The sequence below is a fragment of the Brachycentrus maculatus genome, unplaced genomic scaffold (genome assembly GCF_059751285.1).
Source record: "Brachycentrus maculatus isolate JH-2025_06_01 unplaced genomic scaffold, ASM5975128v1 h1tg001104l, whole genome shotgun sequence".
NCBI lineage: Eukaryota > Metazoa > Arthropoda > Insecta > Trichoptera > Brachycentridae > Brachycentrus > Brachycentrus maculatus.
In genome coordinates this window covers 13,252-40,571 of record NW_028281808.1, presented here as the reverse complement: position 1 = coordinate 40,571, position 27,320 = coordinate 13,252, and the positions used below count along the sequence as shown (strand labels likewise).

The 27,320-nt window shown below is 30.2% G+C and overlaps 1 protein-coding gene across 1 annotated transcript in view; it reads left to right on the top strand.

The window, feature by feature from the left end:
* Positions 1-7,238: 7,238 nt before the first annotated feature.
* Positions 7,239-27,320, top strand: part of LOC148299517 (uncharacterized) — a gene marked incomplete at its 3' end in the record, with an annotated part of 29,274 nt that continues 9,192 nt past the window's right edge. The window contains exon 1 of the mRNA XM_088275979.1: positions 7,239-7,536. The remainder of the gene's footprint in view (positions 7,537-27,320) is intronic.

Sequence of the window (27,320 nt, the reverse complement as noted above, 5' to 3'; positions counted from 1 at the left end):
GCGTTCTATTCTCTCTGCCTACCTCTGCGACGAAGCAGGTTGGGTAATTGGTTTTAGATCATAAGAAATAATAGGTAAACAAAATAAAATAATAATTGAATTGTAAGGTATTTTCCATCATACACTCTTCAGTTAAAAACATAATTTTCAAAGTCATTCTTTTAAAATTTTTATGATTTCCGGTAACAAACCAGTAAACCGAAATTAATAATAAATTTACCAATTTTCCGGTAGTTGAAATTTCGGTTCATTTCCATACCCTGCATTCGACCGCTCGCTCCAAAACATGATTAATATTTCACAGAAAAAGAATATTAATTGCGAACTATTACGTGGCTGTCCTGTGGCCTGAATTTAGTTTTTTTTTTGTTCAACATGGTCACTTATTACTTTGACTTATCCGAATCTAAATCACTGTTGATCTAAATATATATCATTGTTGTTGTTGGTAAGATTAATGATTAGATTAAAAGACTGTCAGCAAAATATGTCTCCGTTTAGTCTTGTCTGAGCGAGATCGTGTTGTACTAAAACCGATTATCAGTAATAATGTTGCGAATTTATTTTACTTTGAGCGATCGCCAATGATCTGGATTCATGCAGATAAATTATATCGACGGCCCCTACGTAAAGTACTCTATCTGCAAATTTGTTATTTTACAGGAGAGAGCTTAGAAGATTTTTTCAACGTATTATTTTTTATTAATTAACGGTTTTATCTGAAATTCTAAACTAGTATTATACATTCTAAAACACGATAAAATAATGTATTAAATTCTATATTAATTACTTTGTCAAATACATATGTTAATTGTTTGTAATACACTTCAAATGATACATAAAATGGGTGTCTTGAAGACCATGAATTATACCTATACAGGCTCGCAAATTACTGAAACGAACTGAGCTTGTTGAAAAATATCATTCAAACCGAACTAAGACTTATGTATCGTTCCGATGATGAAGTCTATATTTCATTGTAGGTTCACGGAGTTGATTAAAATCTAATTTCAATCATTCAAAATTGGTATTCGTTTAAGAACTCCCATGACAGTGAGAAATGTTCACTGTCTTTCAGAGTTTGAACATGTACAAATGTATGCATATTGTTAATTGCTAGTTGTATCATCCAAAAATAAATAATATCAATATATGGAGATTACTTACTACACGCTTTTTCATCATTTTTTTTAAAATTAATTAAGAACTAAATTATTTAAGGATAGTATAAAAAACAGAATGAAGGCTGTCTGGAGATCGGATTTATACTCGGTGAAAACCAAATGCCGCCTAACAATGCCTGCATTGCTCCTGTTCTCTTATACGGCTGTGAAACATGGCACCTTACAAGGGCCCAGAGCAGCCGTGTACTAAGCTTTGAGAATAGGTGTTTGCGGAGAATCTTAGGCGTGCGGTGGTTTGACTTTGTGAGGAATGAAGAGATAAGGCGTAGGACGCAGCAAATCTTGGTCACAACTGTCGTCAAGAAAAGCCGATTCAGTTGGCTTGGCCATGTACTCCGCATGCCTCCTGAGAGCCTTGATCAAGCTTGCCTCTTTTTCAAGGCATCAGGTTCGCGCCGCCCAGGACGATCACTGCTGACAATTCGTCGGCAGTTCTCGTCAGAACTTCGGGACGCGGATCTGACTTGCGAGGATGCAAGGGAGCTGGCAGCCGACAGAAAAGCCTGGAGACAGTTTGTGGACTCCATATGCTCCACCTAGGGAGCGGATATGGTTTATAATATAATATATAATAAAAAACAGCAAACTAAACTTAATAAAATAAAACTGAAAATTTACCAAAAATAAAAAACACTTTTATTTACTTTTATCCAACCGGTTTCGACAAGCACTCAAATATCATATTCGGGAATGGATATGTGCTATAAAAAAGTAAACTTTTTATTTTAAAAAGTTTATGAAATGTGTCACAAAGTATGTATAATCAAAAAAGATTTTTTAAAAAGAGAAACGTTATTCATAGTATTTTGAGTGTGCCTAAATTTTTATTGACATATTCACCATTCGAGCATCTATCTTACATTTGAAATGATACTTTTACCATATAGTAAATTCTATACCTGTGTTTTTATACATATATTACAAATTACAACTTACATTAATGTGCTCTCATTGAGTTTTTTCATGCCGACGACACATTTAACAACGATTATTTATTAAACTTTATGAAATAAAATTGTTTATGACATGAATCCTCTATTATCCATTATGAATAGTTCTTTTATAAATCGTTATTTTCGTTATTATATAGTTTCGTTATTTAATGACTTTATGTGTAATTGAATCAGTAAAATGTTTTAATATTGATGTAAATAAAATTACGTCGATATCTTTGCAAAAAATACAGAACTTAGTAATAACGGTGTAAGTAGTAAAATAATATAGGTATAAATAGTAAAATGGGATGGATATCGTGGTTTTATTTAACGACGGGAAATTATTTATTTGTTTTATTCTCTAATAAACACAATTATCAACTTATATCTAATAAATTGTATAAATTCAAAAAACAATAAAAAAAATTGGAATCAATAAGAGTATCTTGACAGTAGAAAAAAAGTTGTCGTGTCCATAATTTTTTTTTTCTAGGTAGGTTTTTCCTTGGCTACTTTTAAGATTGAAATTATTTATTGTTTTAAAAATTAATTGTATTTTTATTTATTACTTCCTCTGTATAAGAAAATGCTACACCTGTTACATCTTTCAATATCATTATATTATTGCTAATATAACTGTATTATCTAATATTTTATTTGGGCAATTAAGTTGCTCTTTAAAAGCTCTTTCATTTAAAAAAAGCTTTCGTTTGATGGAATGAATGTATTTGTTTAAAACTTTTCTTAAAACATCAATGCCTTGGCAAGATAAAACCAAAATGTTATATTCATGACCGAATGATTATTTCACATACGTATATGTATATATATATATATATATATATATATATATATATATATATATATATATATATATATATATATATATATATATATATATATATATATATATATATAAATATATATATATAAATATACATATATATATATATATATATATATATATATATATATATATAAATATATATATATATATAAATATATATATATATATATATATATATATTTATATATATATATATATATTTATATATATATATATATATATATATATATATATATATATATATATATATATATATATATATATATATATATATATATATATATATTATATATATATATATGTGTATATTTATTATATATATATATATATATATATATATATATATATATATATATATATATATATATATATATATATATATAAATTTATATATAAACATACATATTAACAATAGCAGATAATTTTAAAACAGATTGGTGTGGCATTCAATTCTCTCTGCCTACCCCTGGGGGGAAGCAACATGATGATAAGTTAGTTATAATTTTATTCATGCAACACTGTTTTAAATTGACAAGATCTTCACCTTTTATTTCTTCATCTCCATTTGTAGATTGTGTATCATGATGTGTTTTTTTTTTAAATCGTATACAATCATCATGGTTGTTTTCTCTCTTCAAGGCAAATCAAACCTTACATTTTATGATGGCCTTTTTTATGGATTAATTGACATTTCAGTACACCACGTACTTCGTTAACAAAAACTTCAGCTTCATTTTTCAACGTGTATTTTTTTGTTGTATACTTCTTCTTAACTGTGCCACTCTACGCAAAAGGTCATCATCATCATGACAATTTTTACTTTGTCTGCACTCTTTACAACGACTGTGTTCTATATTTTTATTATATTTTATTTTCCAAATATTTCTTTTTCCTATGCTGCGTTTACCTTTGACCAATCCATATAATGTAATACGTATTAATTCATATTTTTCTTCCTCATAAAATAGCCAAAGTACTCTGGTTTTTTTCCCCTTATAGCTCTTCTTTTCCACCCATGATATTTTTAACATTTTTCTATGGCGCCGCATTTAAAATATTTTCATGTTCTTTGAGAATTTATGAAATTTGATATTATACTCGTTCTATTTCCAGAAGAAAAAAAACAATGGGGAAAAGTACGTTATAGTATATCAAATTTTCTTTTGATCTTGTTTGCTTTGGAATAAAATTTGACATTCTATTTCTCATCTTGCTTTATCAACAATAAAAAAACGCGTGTTAATTAATTAGTTGTTTAACTTTAAATTTATAAACATATAAACTTTTATGCACAGCTACAACTTACTTACAACTGATTTACCCAAAAATCAAACAAAATCATAATTTTTTATAAATATACATATTTTTTAAATGATCGTATAGGAATAAGCACCATAACGACAACAGTTCTGAAAAAACTAAAGGAAATCTAGAGACGTCTATTCTTAATACAACGACATTAAAAATGATTTTGAATCCATTATTATTCCTATAAAGCTATTAAAAAGTCGTTTCCGTCAATCTGAAAACGTCCTCATCGCCTCGTACAAAGCTGGATATACATATATATCTTGTTCGCGTCTGGTAAAATGGCATTTACGTGTAATTTCTTCATAATTGCGTGAATATTAACTTAAGATTGAAGATGATGAGCATAATGTTCTCGAAACGTTACACAGAGATGTCTTATTTGTATGTGTAATTCCTCATCGCTTAAATATCTTGAGAATAAAATGTTTATACAAGAATAAGCGATCGGGTTGCTTTAATAATTATTTTTATATTAAGCACGATTTTAGAGTGTTTTTACAAAACGTTTAGATTTACTATACTGATACATTTTTAACATCTCAACATAGATGAAGAAGAATATGGAAATTTCTGGGCATTTACGGGGCTTACGACCGCATAAGCTTGGTTAAGTGATCACTTTACATACGCGTAACATTCACCAATTCTCTTGACACAGTTGATCAAACTCGTGACACAGTTCATGTTAATTTACTACTGCCATCTATTTTGGAATAGGGAAAGCTTTTATTAAGCAAAGACTCTCTAAGGTCCTATTCCTTGGCGATTAATGGTGACTCTCGGGAGGAATACGTAGTACATGGCCTAGCCAACTGAATCGCCTTTCTTGGAGACACTTTTTACCATGGTTTCGGCGTCCTACGCCGTATTTCTTTTCCTCGCAAAGTCAAACACCCGCACGTCTAAAATTATTCGTAGTCATATATATTCTCAAAGCTACGATACTCGAAACTTTCGAAGATTCACAAAGCTACATACGGCTGCTCTGGGGTTTTGTATAGTGACATGTAACACAACCTTTTAAAATAATAGGAGCGATGTAGGCTTTATATAGATGGCATTTGGTCTTCTATTCAGTATAAATCTAATCTCCAAATAACCTTCGTACTATCTATCCAAAATCAAATTCAAAATATATAATTTGAATGATTGATTTGTATTGAATTCTTTGTAATGTTATCAACTCAATTTAGTAAAATGACAATGGAAATAATTTAATATCATTTTCTATTTGATCTCGCGATGGATTAATGCTGTTTTTTTCTGTTTTCAATTCGCTGACATTGTCTTGAAATTCAATTAGTGTCGTGAAAACATATTTTAATCCCAATAACTCGAGGCCTAGCCCGAGGTATGATATGGAATGATTGGCGGTTTTGCAGTAGAAGGCACCTGTCTTGTAAAAATGCCCGCTGGGAAGGGGGAAGGAAACCTTTTTACTTTTTTACAAGTAACCTACATTTTTATGACTTCATCAATTACACTAGATCAAATAACAAGTTATAAAACACGTAGAAAAAAAACAAGTTTAGAAAACACGTATTGAAATATATTACGCATATTTTTATAATTTTAATATTTATTACACGAAAAGGAATCTTCATACCATACATAGTAATTCTATATTGTACTAGCTTTACCTGGCCGTTTTTTGCTATGACTTAGTCTGATCAAATGGTAAAAAATAGAATACACTCACTCATTTTGAAATTTCAATATCACAATACTTGTGAAGCATAGAAAATGAAGAAAAAATTATCTTATTCCATGTAGACTTTTTGTAGTTTTCCATACTTCTGAAGTGGACAAAGATTGACAATAACATTTATATAATGAACAAAATATATTTATAAAATACTTTAATCTTATATAAACGTAGATTTGTCAACACATTTAATATATATATATACATATATATATATATATATATATATATATATATATATATATATATATATATATATATATATATATATATATATATATAAATAAAACCCTTATCCGCACCCAGATGGTGCATAAGGCACTGCGTCATATAACGCAGTGTTATCTTGATCGCTTACACATGAAGGAAAGGTGATCAGCCCTCCGCTTCAGGAACCAGTCCAGGGTAATATTGAATAAATATTACAGTCAATATATTTACCTATTTTTATTTTTTTGTGAAAACTTACCAAGTCGCCTTAGGTTTCTTGTAGGTGGAGTTCTTTTTACATATTTTTTTTATGTCATAATATAATTGGTACACGCAAAAAGAAAAAAATGTGTAAAAACAATTTTTCATATTTTACACTATAAAGTCTTTATTATACACTCATGATGACAAGTTTATTGTGAAGAAGATACTCTTAACTTCATCTCCACATGATGATTTAAATGTAAGCAACCCATCACTTGATAAAATATCAAATGAAATTGACAAGTTAAATGCTTACGTTATTTTTTCGTTATCCCCAAAAAATCAATAATGCTCTGCAGTTTAAACCCCATAAACGTGTAAGGAGTCTTCATCACGTATTATTTTTCCTTGTAAAGCGCATTCCTGATTTAATATTCAAATTGATTGACTCTTTAAATTCCAGATATATATATTCCTTAGAAGCAAAAGGTTCCACGTACCTGGGCCAGATGATTGGCCTATCCTCTCCCCCTTCAACACTCTCCTTACGGTCCGATCCGACATTATTACTACCTGAACCCAACAAATAATAAATTTTAAAAATATAAACAAATAATAATAGAAAGGTACTAGACCGTAATACCGTAAATGTTTTGTAGGCATGTGATTAAAGCCACCTTTTTCCTTAGTGGCCAAGATGCTGCACCTCGTTTTTATTGTTGTATCTCAACTTACCACAACAGCTTTCTGTGATGGCTTTACACTCAGTCAGTACTTACCTATGTTGGCGTAAAGTCGTGTGTGAAGCCTGCCTGTTTTTGTATCTCCGGCTTTTCGCGGGCATTGGATAACGTCGGTAGTGACAGTGAACATCCAGAGATAAAATCAGCCAATTTGAGAATAAACAGTGAAAAATGCGATGTGTAAAAAAATATTTACAGTTCGAGTGTGCAAAAAGTATGTTTGGTGATAAAAAGTGCAAAATGTATTGAAAAATTATGATGTGTTTACGTGTGACTTGGAAGTTCATCAAACAAAAATTACAAGAGTAATTTGAGTTTAACGTGTTCGTTAAAATGGTGCAAAGTTCACTGAACAATGGATTACAAACCATACGTCGGCAACCTCTTTTCATATCAAGTAAATAATTTAGTAATGAATCCTAATTTTACAAATTTTCCAATATAAAAATAGTATGAATATTTCACAATTAATGAATTCATCACTAGGTTTAATCCCTTGTATACTAATCATTGTATGGACTATTTTCGTTTGAACGAACCGTTTGTACAAATATTTCGAATCCGAAATAATATTTACCCTTCAGTTAAAATCTCCACGGCATTGAATCTAAAGTGTCGAAAGTCGACTGCAGCAATCTCCATAATTTATGACAAAAAATATTTATTGATACCAAATTCCAGATGGAAAACTGCTTGGAATATTTGTAGTGATATCTCTAGAGAAAAAAAAAGATTTCGTTAGTAAAATATTTATTAGGAGATTTTTACATATATATATATATATATATATATATATATATATATATATATATATATATATATATATATATATATATATATATATATATATATATATATATATATATATATATATATATATATATATATATATATATATATATATATATATATATATATATATATATATATATATATATATATATATATATATATATATATATATATATTTATTCCACTTTTAACTCTTACCGCACCCAGAGGTGCAAAGGACACTGCATTGTATAAAAACAGTGTTACCTTGATAGTTAAATACACGAAAGAATGGTGATCCGCACTGCGTTTCATGTACCAGACCACGGTAATATTAGATAAATATTAGAGTATATAATCGCTAATATTTATTTCGACCTTTCTGAAAATTGAACCCTGGACTTCCAAGTAGATAGCCTAACGCTCTTACTACAATACTATGAGGCGAACATATAATAATTATTATAATGTAAATAAATATAAATTCCTGCTTGATATCAGAAAGTCCCTGGTTCAAGATGAAAAGAAGATTTTTTTTTGTATATTGTAATAACTATAATGTTAAAATTCTCTTCAATAAATAAGAAAATAATATCACTATTGACAAAATTCATTTACACTTAAAAAAAATATTTCACGTTTTACTATTTCCTCGGTTTTATTTCAAAACAATATCACATTTTAAAAAATATTCATATTTGGAGATTGTTGCTTTTGGTTCTATTCACTTCTATACTATCCTTTGCTCAGGTGTATTTGTAAAAGAGTCAAGTGCATTTTCTTGTTCCCTACAAAAATGCACGAAAGGTTTTTTTGAACTTGTATTTGCATACTGCATTCCTTCCTACAGCTTTTATAAGGCAACCATTCCACGGTCAAATGAGTAAATATATTTGGATACATAATGGATTAACTGAAATATAAAATAGTATATGATGAAGAAAATAATAAGTTTTCCTATAAATAACATACAGCGACAAAATCAAGAAAATATTAATTTGTCTCTCCGAAATATTTCATGTTTTAGATTTACGATAGTTTACCCCTTACCTTCCGATATAATCTCTCTTCTAACCCATATTCGCACCCAGTGGTGTATAAGGTACTACATCGTATCGACGCAGTGTTATCTTACTCGTTAATTGAATAAAAGCAAGGCGATCAGTTCTGCGCTTCTTGTACCAGTCTAGGATAATATTAAATACATTTGTCGAATATTATTTGATAATTTAATTTACTTTACACATGATCTTTTAAAATAAATTCAGTAATTATTTGCAATTTTTTTTGTTGAGTTTTTGTTCAAATATTTGTTCATAAATTCTGAGTGTTCAGCTCTACTTGGGAGTTATTAATATACAGTCTATGACAGGTCGATAGCCCTGTTAATACCCTAGACTTCAATATTCTTCTTCACCTATGTTGAAATGAAGAAACCCAGATCTGGAAACAAGTATTTGGACACACTCAAAATGCTGTGAATTTATATAAGATTTTTTTTAACGGAAATCAAATCTTAACGTAGATTATGAAGGATATAGAAGAACATAGAATTCTGTCCAGCCTCCTACTAGTCTGATGATGTCGGTAATGACAAAACCCGGTCACTCGTCAATAAAGTTGTTTAACTACGTATATAGTTGTTATTTTATTATTTATATTTATAAGACATTATATATTACATATATTAGTTATCGATTCAGCGTTAACTTTGTGGAATGACATATTCATTTTATATAAAAAAAATAAACAATTAATTAAAACCTCACTTTGAATCAATAAGTGGTTTTATTCAAGAATTTGATTATTGTGTTCGTAACACTCTCCTTATCATTCATAATTCACATTGTGTAATACAACTTTTATACAATATATATTGTGTTCGTTTCCAACATTTTGTCAATTTCCTGAATTTCCGTTATTTTTGACATGCGAGATTGAAGATCTTGACGATAATTTCTTATTTTTATTCCGGAACGAGCTCGTGGTCTTAGTTTTCCTTCGCTTCATTCAAATTAATGACGAGATCTTTGAAATTAGCGTTTCTGTGAAATTACCTTTTTTCTAAGACTCCGTCGGCTTTGTGGAGAATGTCATTTATTTCTTTTGTCTATGTATTCTATTTTAAATAGCGTAATCTCAAAACTGGCACGAATTGAATGCGTCTTGGTTTAACCCGTTGAGACCGAAGTCATTTATGGCAAAATTTTTTTTTCGTGAAAATTCTTCAGAGGGTTTTGAGTGTCTCCAAATCTTTGCTCACTAATCTGACTTTTGCTTACACAGGAGTTTTTTATTTAAATTGATTCCCTGTATAATAAGGATTTTTAGGGCTTATCATAGGCTGGTTGAAATGATAATTTTTGACACGTTTAATATTTATCATTCTATCCATGATTGATAACCACACTACTCAAATTACGTAAATTACTAATAAAAAAATACTACTTTAATTCTCCGACTTCTTTATTCTTTTGCATCTATGTTGAGATGTATATATAATTATCAAGTGTAGAAACCCCAATTTGTGAAGAAAAATTTAGACATATTCAATTTTTTTTTTATAAAATATTTGTTCTAATTACATATTTGTAAGTTCAATAAAAACATTAAATCGTGTTTACAAAGCGTCTCTTTTTATGTAAAATATGTAATTCGGGAAGAACCTGGCATACGTTTCATGAAGGTCTCTGCTAAATAAATAAAAACAACTCAACAGCATGTGAAATAAGGTGTCATTTAAAGAATAAATACAACAACCGAAATTTGAGTAGTATGGTGGTCAAACATGGGATCATAATGATTGTTATACATGTATTAATTAAGTGGTACTTAAACCAGCTCATGACTGATTGTATGACGTGTAAATATTTGGATATCCATATTCTTTTTAATCTTTGCTAAGATATCAACATAAATAACTTCTAAATGGAGACAAACCCAAAATGTGTGAACTGAGATACAAACAGAACTGAGAGAAACACACTCAAAATATAAAACAAAACTAACCAACCATTATGCCGTATTCCCACAGGGGCAGCGAAAAAAGAACGTTAAACTATTCTATCTTTGCAAACATTATTCGACACTCTTATATTCATGCATCTCCTCATACATACCCGCCGATTACTTTATCTCCTGACCTGACCACTTTCCAATATTTACGTAAATTAGTACGCACTAAAAATGTTGTGAACTTTGTACCTGTTTTTCTTTGGCACATTAATTAACTGAACGGGTTAAATGACATGTTCTCTGTCTAAGTACTATTAGAGCTGGGACTTGCTCTTTTTTACTGCCGAACATTTCGTCACTCGTCATTAGTCTATTCCGTAATTTATTTTGCTTGCTATTATAACGGACCCATCTTTTTATATTCTAACATAAATAGGCGGTTGATAAATAAATTAGACATCTCAATTTATGATAATTTCAAATCTTCATTAATTTACATATAAAAAATGGATGCGTTGAATGTCTCTATAAATAACAAAATTATACTATTTTTTACATGAAAAAAACCAACATAATCTCAGTATGTCCAAATATATACTTAATTTCCTGATAGACTCAGTTATTAACCTCAATAGGAATAAGATTTTTCTCGTATGTTTAAATTCTTGACTACTTTTTTGCAAAAATGATATTTTTATTATGTGTGTACAAAATCAACGATATTAATGGATTTTGATATTTCTTGCTGGTTTTAATAGAGAATTTATCAAGATCTCAAATTGAATAGCATTTTGTACTTAACATACTTATGTATATTTCAAAATAAATCAAATTTAAGAAGAAATAAAAACAGAAAATTCACAAATAATATATCATAGTTCGTTCGCTTTCGACATCACTAAACGATAAGTGTATACAAAAAAAATATTTCTCACTTAGAAAAAGTTTAATTTCTTATTCTTTAGTTTTCTTGATTTTTGGTTTGTTCTTTAGTTTTATTAACGAATCAGAACTTTAAAAACGTGTAAACTGCGACAAATTCAAGCTCAAACGCCAAAATTCACTGCCATCATTGTCGGTTAATCGATGGGCCGCAATTTTGGAAAAATATACCTACCAGAGCCCATAAATCGATTCTCGGTTAAAAACATCAACAAAAACTAAACATTAGCCACATCTCCATACGAAGACGTTGTTTTGAAATTGACGTTGGTAGGTACATCAAATGATCACATAAAAATGAAATGCTGTTACATCCCTTAGTTTTTCCCTCTACCTCCTTCCCTAAACTCCCTTTTTTCTTGTGCCTTGCTTACTATCATCAATTTGTAATTTATGTTTTTTTTTAATGTTCAAGTACTATCTTACCTCTGATTGCAAACAACTATATATGGTATCAAACATTTTGACCAATATCACTAGTTTTTTTTTTGGTTACTTAGAACATATTAATGTACTTAATATTTTTTGTATACAGTGTTTTAATTAAAATTTTAAAATACGTCAAATGGGGTTTAAAGATAATTAAGATGCAATTTATCGTGTATTGGGCCTTAAAAAACGGATTTAAAAATATATATATTTTTTATATTTATTTTATGTATGTAGATGAATTTTTTTATACATTTTATTAATAATATGAAGCACGGCTCTTTAGGCCTAGCCTGTGTTGAGCCAAAATACTTACATTTGACACAAAAATGATTTTTATTAATCACTAGATTTAATACATTACATACAATACGGCTATCCAAACTTAAAACACAGTAAGGGACATTTTTTTTGCAGTACGTTTTTTTTGCATTTTTGGACTAAGTAGCATCTGCTTAGTCCAAAAATGCAAAAAAAACGTACTACAAAAAAATGTCCCTTACTGTGTTTTGAGTTTGGACAGCCGAATAGATACAATAACAATTTACCGTAGATAGGTTTTTTAGTTAAATAATTAGTAATTTTAGGCCTCGACCATTACATATTTCTTTTCTGTTGGTACAGGAATTTTAAATAAATAAATTGAAGGACTCAGTTAAACGTCAGCGTCATGCGCCTGATGCATAGATGAGTACTATACACCATACATTTGCGGTGTGTGATGCGTGGTTTCTTCTCCATCTATATATGAACCATTTCTTCGTTCAACGGTAAATGGTAGCTAGTTTCAGGGTGATGATTTATCATTTTCTTCGCAGTACTTTATTGCTGAAATTACACGCTAAAGTGGAATGCAATACCTGACTGCTGTGTTATGGTTATAAACTAGCATCTGTAACGCCGGCCGTAGAGATTGGAAGTCTTCTATAATCGATATCGATATCTGATATCGACTGATATGATAACAGCAACAATATGCTTTGATAAATACATATCATTTATTGATATGGTATTAACTTTCTGGAAAAATTTTATTATTTACATATAAAAAATAAACGTTGTTTCAAAAGCGCCTTTTCGGTTCATTAATTTAAAAACTTTATAAAATAAAACAAAATTGTTTTTAACCTCTTTTTATTGGTACACTTTATCCACTCGTTTTCGACAAGAACTTTTGTCAACATCGGGGTTTGTGTACTAAATTCTAAAACATTGAAATACTCAAAGTTTTTTTTTTTTTTTTTTTTTCTCCCTCTCACATTTTTTTGCACCCTGCTTATATATCCAAGGTCATGTTACGGGTACGGGATTCTTGCACTTTTGCTTTAGTGCTTTCGGGTATGCATTATCTGGGATACTCAAAAAATACTCAAAGTTAATAACCCTTCCCTTACCGAAACCTTACACGCACATTAGTATTTCAATGTTTTAGAATTTAGTATATAAACCCTGATGATGATAAGGTTCTTGTCGAAACCGGTTGGATAAAGTGTACCAATAAAAAGTAGTTAAAAAAAGTTGTTTTATTTTATAAAGTTTATAAAATGTGCCACAAAGTATCTACGAAAAACATTCAAGAAATATTAATTTAATTTAATCAACAAATAACAGGTGAAAATATAAACAGAATTTTAAGTGTATCCAAATACTTGTTCACAAGTCTGGATTATCTCTAATAAGGAGTTATTTTTACATTATTTTTGCAATACATACATACAAAGATGAAGCAGAATATAAATATTCTGGTCATTTACTCACTGATTGACAACGACACTACATACACTACAGGATTTAAACCTCACATACAAATGAAAGAGTTCTTGCTTAATAAAGGCTTTCTTCATCCTAACATAGATTTCTCTAGGAACTTTCGCACACTGTTGGTTCAAGTTTGATCAATATATTTAGAAGTTTCAAGAATTTGAGTAGTGTGGTTGTCAATCTTGGGTAGAATTGGTGAATGTTACACATGTGTAAATTGATCACTTTAACCAACCTATGAGGATCTTAAGCCCTGTAAATGCCTAGACTTCCATATTCTTCTTCATTTATGTTGATATGTCAAAAATAATGTAGAAAATATAAACAGTATGAGAATATCTATAGTCAAGAAATAGTAGTTTTTTCTGTCATTCTTGTACCGGAGAGTATGATAAACTAATAAAATATAAAGTTTATCAATTTCACCTAATATAGGTATACACATATCTAAATTTCATTAATTTTACGTTAGTCAGTCTAATAACGTTAGTTTTTTTTTAAACTATATTAATAAAAAATAAAGATGATATCTATGTGTTTAACTAGCCAATTTGACAAGAATTTTGTTGCATTTATATTACGATATTAACATACTTATTTTACTTTTGATGTAAGCATCTACATATGTTACATTTTAATACCAAATCTCTATTATTATCGTCTCGTGTTACACATATATTTTTTTTAACTCGTTTCAAAACATTTGTGACCATAGTTTTAATAGCCGAGCTAGTAATACACAGGTGTGAACTATAATAATGTATGAATAATATGTTCACTACACACCTGCTATGAAGAGAGAGAAAAAACACCGAGATGTATGAGGCCGTTACATTATAAAAGAATTACAAAAATCCAGAAGAAAAATTAAGTACTTTTATTTTAAACGTATAAAAATATTACTTTTTTTAATATAGAATATTAAACACTTTTATAATTTATGCATTAATTTTAAATCAAACACAGATTTTTTGAGTCTACTTAGTAGACTCAAAAAATCTGTGTTTGATTTAAAATTAATACATAAATTAAAATGGAGTTCTACAAATTAAACGCCAAGTCAATAAATACACTTTTATAATGCCTGTATAATTGAGTCGACCTGTCGTAGGCTGGATTGGATGGATGGAATTCCACATGAAGTAATAAAACATTTATATACAATACAAATTATAGGCATAGCATTCATCAATTGATTTGTAGTTCTCATTTCTAATTCTCAAAACTTAAACTTAATAATAAACTCAAAAGTGGTATTGTACAATTGTTTTATTTTATAATTAATATTTTGTTTGGAAATTAGAAAAATATTTTTAAAACTAAAAACTGGTTTTTATTGAAGCACATATTCATCAAATAAAAAATGAATTACGTTAATACTTTTTTTTTTAAGAAGATAAAATACCTTTTCGGATGGATACACTTCAGTAGTCGAGGTAACAAGTTCTAGGTGACTTTCTTGTAAGTATCTTCTTCCGTTCCCACGTTTTTTACACCCCTAAGGCAGCTCTGTATCTACCCTTTTATTAATAACATCCCTTAGGTGAATTATATTAAATATTAATGTACCTTTCATCCGCACTCAAGTGGTGTATAAGAAATAGTGAAAAAAAGTCAAAAAGACCTAGTGCTTACACGATCAATCGAATCTAGTGTTAACTTGATCAATCGAACTTAGTGTTAACTTGATCAATCGAATATAGGCTAATCAGTCCCGGGTTTCTCGGATCTAGCAATGGAACATTTTTATTGGAACATAAAAAAAAAAACTAACTTACCATCACGCCGCTTCCCCTCAGGGGTAGGCAGAGAGAATAAAGCGCCACACCACTCTGTCCTTGCAAACATTCTTCGCCTCTTCCACGTTCATGCATCTCCTCATACATACCCGCCGATTGTTACGACTCCTAACCTGACCACTTTCAAGTATTTGGCAAACCAGATCGTGCCATGTTTTTCTCGGTCTTCCGCAAATAAGAGCAACATTTAGGGGTTTTTTCCCGTTTTTTAAATCACATTTTCGTATGGTGTACGGAGTGCGTGGAAGTTTTTGGCACCGAAGGGAAGGGTAATTAACTATAATTTAACTTTGAGTATTTCAATGTTTTAGAATTAGTACATAAACCCTGATGATGACAAGGTTCTTGTCGAAACCGGTTGGAAAAATTGAACCAATAAAGAGTGGTTTAAACAGAGTTGTTTTATTTTATAAAGTTTTAATAAATAATTCTTATTTCATCTATCATTATTTAAATTTTACGCTTGTCATACGTGGCCAGCGGTCAAAATTTTTGCATTAAATCTCCGCAAAGCCTTGAAATTATGATCTCAAACTACACCAAAAATAGCTTAACTTTTACTGAGTTTTTTTAGCGTGTTTTAGACGTAAGATTAGCAGCTGTTCCCAAAAATAATTCGTACATAGAAGGTACACAGAAGGCAGTAATACAAAATTTGCATATTTTTAGTGCTCTAACCGGTTGCTCGGGTATTTCGTAATTTGTACGTGTAATTTGTCGATTGTGCGCCGGATACGCGTACAACTCTCGTTAAAATTATATTCTATCAAAATTGTGCCGTTCAGATAAGGAGGCGTTCTTAAAACGCTTTTAATCTCGTGGAATACATAAAATAATTATTGTACATCTGATCTAAATACATATTTATTATTTTTCCCTTTCGGCGCCTGGTTCTCACGTTTTGAGTTCTGTTCCAATCGGGTTTTATTTTTAAAATATCAGTCTTAAATTTTTGGGCTAAAATAAGTTAGCATTAGACATTAAAAAACCATCGACACACATTTTGGTGGCTTTTTACTGGACAAATCCATTAATTGAAGTTATGTTACTTCAGAAAGTAAAATTTTCCAACCATATACAAATTCAAATCCAAATATGGATTATTTACGACAGCAAAATTCAATACTAAGAGATGGTCTCAGATGTGATGGTTTCAGATGTTCATATATAGCATCTGGCGTGTATATCTACAACGCGTGCATGCTCAAAACTATCTTATTCCACCGTTTTTTGTATACGTCACTCTCTTTTGCTCTATCGCTTTGGTGTCAAAATGTGTAGCTCTTTTTTCTTTCGCTCTATATTTTCTTCTCTCTTATGTAACGAAATGTCCCTAATACACTTCTCTCAATTCTCGCCCAATCAACGATTATCGAATCGTCACCTAAAAAGTTTAACTTCAAAAGTGTATTTTTATCTTCGTCTCATATATGGACTTAAAAGCAAAAAATAAACTTTTTTTATTATTTGACCGGAAAATTTATTATTAACCATAAAGGTTGACAATTTAATACCTACAATGCAGTTACACAAACCACAAGCCATTATAAATGTAACTCTTTATATGGAAATCCATTTGTATTGAATATATACTTGTTATTAGAATTATAATACATTACAATATAATTTTATCATTACACGACTATTTTATCGAAACTACCGATCCAATTGTCTAAATTTTAGTTAATGATAACTGAAGGTTTTGAATGAGAGTATTAGTTGTAGTGCAGATAAACTTATGGTTAAACAAAGACAGTGCAAAAATAGTCCGGTTTCCGTCCGTGACGTTTATTATTACGTTCGTATTGTTATTTTATATCCGTAAAGAAGGGAGATAGGTTGAAATGATAGCCATCATGACATGCAACTGTACAAATATTAATGATGTCGTTTACTTTCGTACTTCTTCAACGCTGAACATAGCAATGCATTTGTTACAAATGTGATAAAAATCTCTAAAAAAAAAGAAAATCTGTCTTTCTTGAAACATGTATGGTATATTTATTTTAACCCTATAGAGATAAATCTAGTGTTTAACATTTTTCAAATTTTCCAATTTGATTGTTTTTTCCTCAATGAAAATTAAGGATATTTTTACAAGATTTATAGATAATTTAGTGGATTATTGTTTCTTCTAGCCAAAAAATATGTTTTATTTTGATCTGTATTGGGAAAACGAGGGATAAACTAGTATGAGCAAATCAGGAACTTATCAGCATTTGCTTATTGCTAGGAGGAAACCACGTTAAAATCCTTAGGAGAAGCCGGACTGTTGACTGTCGTCAGCGGGCTTTCCATTCCACTAGAAGAGGGTTCAGAGTTTTGTATCTAGCTTGGTTTATGGTACCAATGTCCTTCACTATTTTTATCATGTATGATACTACCTCTCGTGACAGTTCCTTATGAACTATCACGGATCCGATGTTGTATAGGTCCTTACCCAGGCTCCTGCAACGCGTCTCCAACTGTTGTCTTTGAGAGCTGAAATGGGAGCAAAGCATCAACGGGCGAGGGACATCTTGAGGTGTCTCATCATCACACGAAGTTTAAGGAAAGTCATTACGATATAAAGGGTCCGCCAAATAACTTTTTTTTTTTGAAAATGCTATAAAAAAAAACTTCGTAGCTTCGGCTGTGTGGCACGTAGCGCCGTCCTGTTGAAACCAAATGTTGCCAATATCCTCCTCTTCAATTTTTGTGAACAAAAATCCGTTCAACATGGCCCGATAACGATCGCCATTGACTGTAACGGCCACTCCTTGCTCATTTTCAAAGAAAAATGGCCCAATTATGCCTCTGGACCAAAATCCGCACCAAACAGTGACTCGTTTTGGGTGTACCGGCTTTTCAATGTATGCGTGCGGGTTTTCTGTGCCCCAAATACGACAATTTTGCTTGTTTACATACCCGCCAAGATCAAAATGAGCTTCATCCGAAAAGATGATTTTTTTGGCAAAATCGGCATCTTCTGTAAGTCGATCGCAGGCCCACTCAGCGAAGCGAAAACGCATTGGATGGTCAGTTGGCTTCAACTCCTGAACCAATTGGACTTTGTATGGCGTCATACCAAGGTCTTTATGCAAAATTCGTCTCAATGATGTCTCCGAAATGTTCAATTGTTGAGAACGACGGTGAATTGATGTTGATGGCGCTTCACGCACACTTTCTGCCACAACATCGATATTCTCGGGTGTACGCACTGTTTTTGGCTTTTCACGCTTTGGTTTATCGATGAGGATGCCAGTTTCTTTCACTTTTTTCACAAGATAACGAACATACGGAGCTGACGGTGCTTCTCTTCTTCCAAAAACCGTACGCAATTTTCGCACACATTCTGCAACATTACCATGATTTTCAAAGTAATGTCGCAATATTTCCCAGCGTTGTTCAAGCGTATACACAACCATATTCGCTTAGCGGAAGGATAAAACTAATTATCTGTCAAATCAGACATGAGCTAAGTGTTACCATTCACGAAATAAGCACTAGTTAAAAAAAAAACTTTAGATGGCGGACCCTATATATCAAAGAAGTTTTTTTTTAATGGAAAAATCCACAAAGCCTCTACTCTTAGAATAGAAAGTATAGGGAATATAGGCGTTAAAATCTATATTGCTCACTCCTTTCAAGATAGTCATAAATAGAAAAACCTGATTTTTCAAGAGAACGTTTTTGAAGTTTAAAAATGTTGTACAATTTATTAAAAATAAATGACAAGCCATTTTTTGAAATTTTTACTGTGCAACAGATCTTTTGGGTAAAACCTGAAGGTTTTTTCTCCATTTGAAAAATATTTATTAAATTTAAAAAAAGAAGTAAACAATATTTTTTTCTTCAAAATGCAAATACAACATTTTTTGCCCTGTAGCGGATAAATATTAAAATTGAAAATATGCCTCTTTTGCTGGAATATAGTACATTTTCTGGGCATTCCAAAAACACGCACAACTGAAATTTGCCGATTTTTGAATTTATGACGTTCTGGAAAGGAGTGAGCGATATGTCTAACAAATATATGCAAAAAGTATGTGCGTGTGTGTGCAGAAATGTATCCAATCGATTATTTAAAGATCCTAACTTTTTACGCCTTTTTATGTAAAAAAGTTCTAAGTATGCACGTTTGAAATTATCTCCGGTATGCGTGAAGGGTTTCTTAACAGACCCTTCTTGTTAAACAGACAATCCATCATGCTTTAAGATATGTATTTAAGGCATTCGAGCCCTGCATCAAGACATCAGACCGAGTTTCCTCGAGGCTTCTCCGCGGATAATAAACCTTTGTTGGTAATCCGAAGAACCTGTCGTTAGGTTTTGCAAAGTCATCCAAAGCCGCGGGTTCGAATACCGACAGATAAAGAATGCAAACTCACAACGGGCAAGATATTGTTCAAATCGATGGGAGCTTTTGACCAATCGGATTTATCTGTTCAGGAACCAATCAAACACAATAATTTCAAGCTGTTAATCTGATTCGTGACATTCTGGGAACTTAAACACAAAGCGCTTGATAAATTATCTCATTTGAACCACTGGCGGTTTGTCTACAATACTTTCTCTTTTTTATTTATTTTCATTGGGTTTGATTCGGCTGAAATATGGGCCAAATTCCTGGATTAGATCATTTTTTGATTTGGTATTAACTTGGATTGGTATATTTCAAGTGAAATTGTAGCAAAACGTTGTATAATAGTTGTTCGAATGTTGGTATAAGGAATTAATGCAAGGCTGAGATAAACGCTATTGAAAATTTATTTATTGAGTTGGCGTTTCATTTGTAGAAGTTTTTTATAAAGTATTTTATTAACAAAAATACATAAAAATTAATATCGTGAGAATTGTTTCGCCTAGTTATGGCATTCTCAAACGAATGTTAATGAATAATATACAACTTACTTGACTCAGTGCTTGATTTCAAAATTAATACATTACCTATCGATCATATTAAAAATGTGTATTAAGTTGGTTTAAGTATGAGAATCGAATGAGTGAAGAATGAATAGTAAAACTAAATAGTTTTTTTTGATAATAGAAGCAAAGGAAGACCGAGGAAAAATTAATATGATCAAGTATTTTTCAGCGGGTATGTATGAGGAGATGCATAAATGTGGAAGAGTCATTTTTTTGCAAAACACAGGTTCGTGTGGTGTTCTTTTCTCTCTGCCTACCCATGCGGTGAAGCAGCATGATGGGTAATTAGTTAGGTCGTTAGTTTGTTATAAGTTTTGTACCTAATGAGATTTCTTGGTGGAACTGCATTTTATAGAATAAAATAAGAACTATGTAGTTTTTTCCACATTAATTTTATTTTACCAGCCACCGTGTTTTGTCGTAACTGACATCATCAGACTGGTGATGTGGAAAAAACTACATAGTTCTTATTTATTGTAACTGCAGACAGTAGGTAGAATTCCATATTCAATTGTTGGGTAAAATATCCAAAATTAAACAAGGTTTGTTGGATTGAATTCTACATTTATTTATGTATATATTAATACGTGACGCGTTTCGTCTTCTTAGGACATTATCAAACACTCTAAGAAGACGAAACGCGTCACGTATTAACATATGCATAAATAAATGTAGAATTCAATCCAACAAACCATGTTTAATTTTGGATATATTACCCAACAATACATAGTTCTTATTTTATTCTGTGTGAGTTAAATTGAATTTAAAAAATGGATAGAAATTAACACAAAATGGCTGCCGAATCAATTAATGACGTATAAATTCATTAGGTAATACTAAACAAGATGTTTTCTTCGAGTCAGAATGTAAAATATAATATAAACGATGTCGCATCGTGCTTGAAACGCCTCATTCTATAGAGACTGGAGTATATTTCTGTGTCGTTTAAATGCCTTAAAAGTGGTCTAATTAAAGAGCTTATCGCCGATCTGTTTTCTAGTATCCATTAGCACCTTGGCGTTCGAAAAGTGATACCAGTTGACCTTGTCAAACTTTTACGGGCCGTACACAGTGAAGTGTCCAGCGGAGTGGTTTTGAACGCCCCCCGTCTACCTAAACGATAACGATAACTTCTAGGAATTGGTGGATACAGCCTTAAATATCTACTAGATATTAAAATAATATGAATCAGGGTGTTCTGAGAAAAGGTAGCAGGAAAAAACGCAATAAAGAATAATATATGATGTGTAAAGTACCCCCCTTCCAGTTAAAATGGTATACGTATGTTTTATTTCTATCCGGCATATGGTTTTGAAGAATTTTTGCATGAGTATTACATATACGTGCGTAATAAAATGTTTGCTGCCAAATATTGAGACCAAAAAAACTTACGTACCAAGCAACATTGCATTAAGTTTCATTAATTGATTCGGTAGATACTTGGTGGTAATATCTATGCATTTCAATTTAAATTTTACATTTCAAAACCACTATTTTAAATAAAGTATGGCATGGTATATAAGATAGTAAAAAATATTGATATTTATCAAGTGAAGTTTATATAAATAAACAAAAACACAATTACGTTTGTTTAAATGTTTCAGAATGTAGCGAAATTATAATACTTTTTTTCTTATAACATATTTTTTCATCAAATGTATCCTATCATTTGTACAGAAATTTTTTGTACAGAGAAGAAAAACTTCCAACCAGCAAAAAACAAACAAGTGACATTGATCAAAACGTTTGATACCATATATAGCTGTTTGCAATCAGAGGGTAAATAGTACATGAACATTTAAAAAACATATATTTCAAATTGATGATAATAAGGAAGGCACAGGAAAAAAGCAGTTTAGGGAAGGAGATAGAGGTAGAGGTTTTAAATTTAAAAAATAAATATTCAGATTCAAATAAAATGTAATTAAACAACAATAATATATATTTTCACATTTAAGATTTGTATCATCGAACTGGTATAGAATACCTACAAACATATTTTTATTTTCAGTAGGTACTTTTTTCAAGATATTTTAAGTAATATGGTATTTACCAAGTAAAATTTAAATAGATAGTTAATAGATGTTACCACAAAGTGACTGCCGAATCAATTAATGAATTTTAAAAGGCAGTTATACCTCATTTATGGTAAGTGTTGCTGTCATTCCTAGCTTAGAAACACCGACACAATTCATTAGACAGAGTTGTCAAAATGTTGAGATAAAATCCATACATCAGTGTTCTAACATCTCACTATCTTTTCGGTACATGATGAAATAAAACGTATGGCTCAAGACACTTAATATATGCATTTCTAACCTGTTCATTTATTTTTCTCACTTATAATTAATTTAGATTACCAAACAGTTTGAATATAAAAATATACGAGCTTTACTTTAAAATAAAACATCATATTTTGAATATTGAAAGCATTAACCTTATGGATGATGGTGATATATTATTTATATTATTTAAGATAAATTATGAGTCATAAAATAATCCCTGAAGAGGGCAATAGGTTGTTGCCGAAACTAGTTTGTTGTTAATAAAAATGTGAATGGATCAAAAAACAAAGTGTTTTTATTTCTCAAAATAATATAAAACGTCATTGCTCGCGCATTCTAAAAATTCCATCAACAATATGCAATGAAGGAAAATTATGACATAAACGCACCCAAATAATACGTTGCATCATATAATATTTGATCTAATTTGTATCTTTAATACATAATTAGGTCACTTAAATTACCCTTTTATTTGAATAATCTATATAAATAACAATGTAAATGTTTTTTTTGTTGTTAAAAATCTTACGTTACCTAAAGTTCACGCATGACTTTATCAACTAAATATCTAATAATAGTGGTAGGTCATGAGTCGGAATAATCGGCGGCTATGTATGAGGAGATGCATGAATATAGAAGAGGCAAAGATTGTTTGCAAAACAGATTGACGTGGCGTTCTAGTCTCTTTATCCCACCCTTGCGCAGAAGCGGCGTGCTGGCGGGCAGAATTCTTCTAGGCATTTCCTGTCACTTAGCGTTTATAATGTTTTCGATTGCGCTGTTATTTATTGCAACTATTGTAAATTAAATATTTTAGAAATAGTACATTCATATATTTCTATACTGCTTGCCTGCTAGTTATTTACGTAAATCAAAGCAAGAATTGTATTTCAAAAATAATAAAAATGTTATATTTTCCTATCAAATGGAATGAATACAATGATTTTTTATACCGGGTAGAATTGTAAATGTAACATGATCACTTGAACAAGCCAATGACCAGTGTAATGTCGCATACGAAACACAAACACGATGTATAGATGTATATACGTGTGTGTTCAGTAAAAACAACGTATGTTTTAAGTCTTATATTGACATTCCTCTGGAGCACTGCGTTTCATATAATCAAACAACTAAATGGACATACGGTTTTTGAAAATGATGCGGAATGCATCGAAACACGTGTCACAGTAGATTTTAAGAAATAGTGGTATTTACGAAGTAAAACATTAATAAAAAATTGATAGATTTTACCACAATGTGACTGCCGAATCAATTAATGAAAATAAATGGATTTTGTCGTTACCGGCATAATCTGATGTTCGTTATGCCAAAACCATGTAACTGGTCAAATAAAATAAATTTTCAAAAACTATACAGCAGTTGTTTTATTCGAGAAAAAACAATGATTTGTTTTTTCAATAATCGGGATTTTATTAAGTTTTAATGAAACAATTTTGTAAAAAAAAATTTCTCATATAAATTTAGTCAATAAATTACTCCGTGACATTAATGAGAATCTGAAAATAAAGGTATTATGTATGTACAATATACATATATGTGTATTTATAAAAATAAATTTACATGCATACTACATCCAACATTGTAGTCTTGTTGAACGCATACAATCTTCAATTAACAAATGATTTTTATCTCTTCCTTTTAATTATCTCTCCTTTTTAAACTAATTTAAATGTTTCACACAATACACCTGCTTCCACATCGACATTATAAATTTCAAAGCCAGTTTGTTACAATAATTGTCTTTTCTATAAATATATTTCAGTATTCTCGTAAATATTAATAGCCTCATTAAGCTGTACGATTTGATGAGGAAAATAAAACATGTTCATATTTTTACCGCCTCTTATTCAGTAATCAGCAAGTTTTGCTGCATTTAAAAAATGTTACTTTTAAATTATCATCAGGAAAAATGTTTTCGCTTAGTTGAATTAGTGATAGCCCACCTCCATGCAGTAACATATCACTCATTCCTTTCAAAAACGTCATAAATAAAAAAACTTGATATTTCAGGAGGACGTTTTTAAAGTTTAAAAATATAATACAATGTTTTAAAAATAAATATCAAGCCACTTATTGAACTTTTTAGTGTGCAACAGATCTTTTTAGGTAAAACCTGACGGTTTTTTCTCCATTTGAAAAATATATAGTGCTTATATTTTTATTTCAATAATTAAACAAAACCTTTTCTTCAAAATGCAAAAACAACACTTTCTGCCCTGTAGCGGGTAAATCTTAAGTTAAAAATATGCCTCGTTTGCTGGGATATAGTACATTTTCTGGGCATTCCGAAAACATGCACAACTGAATATTGACGATTTTTGATTTATGACGTTCTTGAAAGGAGTGAGCGATATACGTGAAAAAAGTGAAACTTCTTAAAAAATAAAAAATATGCGTGATTTTATTTGAGAAACACAGAGAGAGAGAGCATGTTAAAAGAAATACAACAATACAAAGTTTGCAAGAAAAATATTCAATATTTATACTGTTATTGATTGTTGCTTCGATTGGTATTATTGATATTAATGGATTGTGATAACTAAAGTCCGGGATTCGATATTTTAGAGTTAACAAAAAAATTCCATCGATTGTTGTTCTGGATTTTGCTGTTGATTCTTTGAGTTTTTTTAAAATACAATGATAAATATTATTTACACAACCTCAGTTGTTCATATATAACGTCTGACGTGTACATCTACAACGGGCAAATGCGCGACACTATCGCTTATACTTCGTTCTCTTTTGCTCCACTCCCTTAGCGTTGAAATGTACATCTCTTTTCCTTCTGTTCGTTTATGTAACGAACATCGCCAAATGAACGTGACGCGTTCTTGAAATTTCACTCTCAATCCTCGTCCAATTATCGACTATCGAATCGCCGCCTTAGAAAGTTGCACTTCAAGATGCAAGAAATTAAATAGGCGTAAAAAAATCTATGAAGTTCAATTAGGTACCATTAAGATATTTATTTTTCACATTCAATTCTGCTTAGTCTGTGTGTTAAATAAATGAAAGTGCAAGATAGTTCTTTTGTTATTTTTCTTGAAGATAACGTATGCAATGCACTTTATGCACCGCGTAAGGTGATCTTTAAAACTGATCGTGCATTTTACGAACGCTGCTTGCATTATCAAATACCGTCTGCTGCAAGATAAATCTATGGGGATACTCGACGCAAACTACGATTCATTATTTTTATCAGCATATTCATTATAAATTAAACATGTATTACGATAAGCACATAGAGTTTTGTTTTATTGATGAAAATGTTTTTAAATATGACATTTAACATAAATACAGCATGTAAAAAAGGATGATTAGTTTATTATGTAGATTTGGTTACCATATTTTATGGAAAAACAACTATCACCGGAATAAATATAATTGATTGGAAACAACATAAATCGTTATTCTATGCAATATTTATTTGGTGTCATTTTCAAATAAATTTAAAAATATATCCTAATTATAAAACTTTGTTTCTTTCCTTTTCTATACATCATTCGAAAATACAACGAGATAACATAAATTGTTCAGCTTTTTAAGTTTTTTTATAAAATGAGAAAAAACATATAATCTTCGTGGGTTTTCAATAACTAAAGAATAATTTCTTGAAAAATTATGCAGATGATTTGTGGCGCACTACGTACAACTTCATAAACTAGAACTAACCACTTTTATTTTTTTTACTCTTTTGTACATTTTATAAACATTGTTTTTAACCACTTTTTATTGGTACATTTTTTCTCCAACCGATTTCGATAAGAACTTTGTCATCTTTAGGAAACCGTTGGAGAAAATCACCAAAAATAAAAGTGGTTACAAACAAAATTATATTTTTAATTTGTGAACCAAAAAAAATATTTATTCCTGACAATAATACTTCACTTCAATGAAAATGAGCTTTGTAAAAATATTTCTCAAATGCTTTAATATGAATGTATTTTTTTATTTGTTTAAGAAAATTCCTTTTGAGACTGAGGATGTTAATTATGTTAAAAGTTTTTTTTTAATTAAAAAAAACAGTAGAGCATAATATTACGTGATGATTAAAATTATAAAATAAAACACTTGTAAACGTCACTTTTAAGTTTATTATTGATATAAACACGACTAATTTCGAAAACTACAGATGTTCTCATCGACAATCGAAAATACAAACTGTTAGATGAAACCATGAAATAAAAAAAAATAGTTATCTCAAACGTGGTCTTTAACAAGGTTTTATTTTATTTTAAACATTAAAAATGCAGTCTTTTAATTTTATTTAATATATGTATTACTTTTACCCAATCAACGCAATCTCT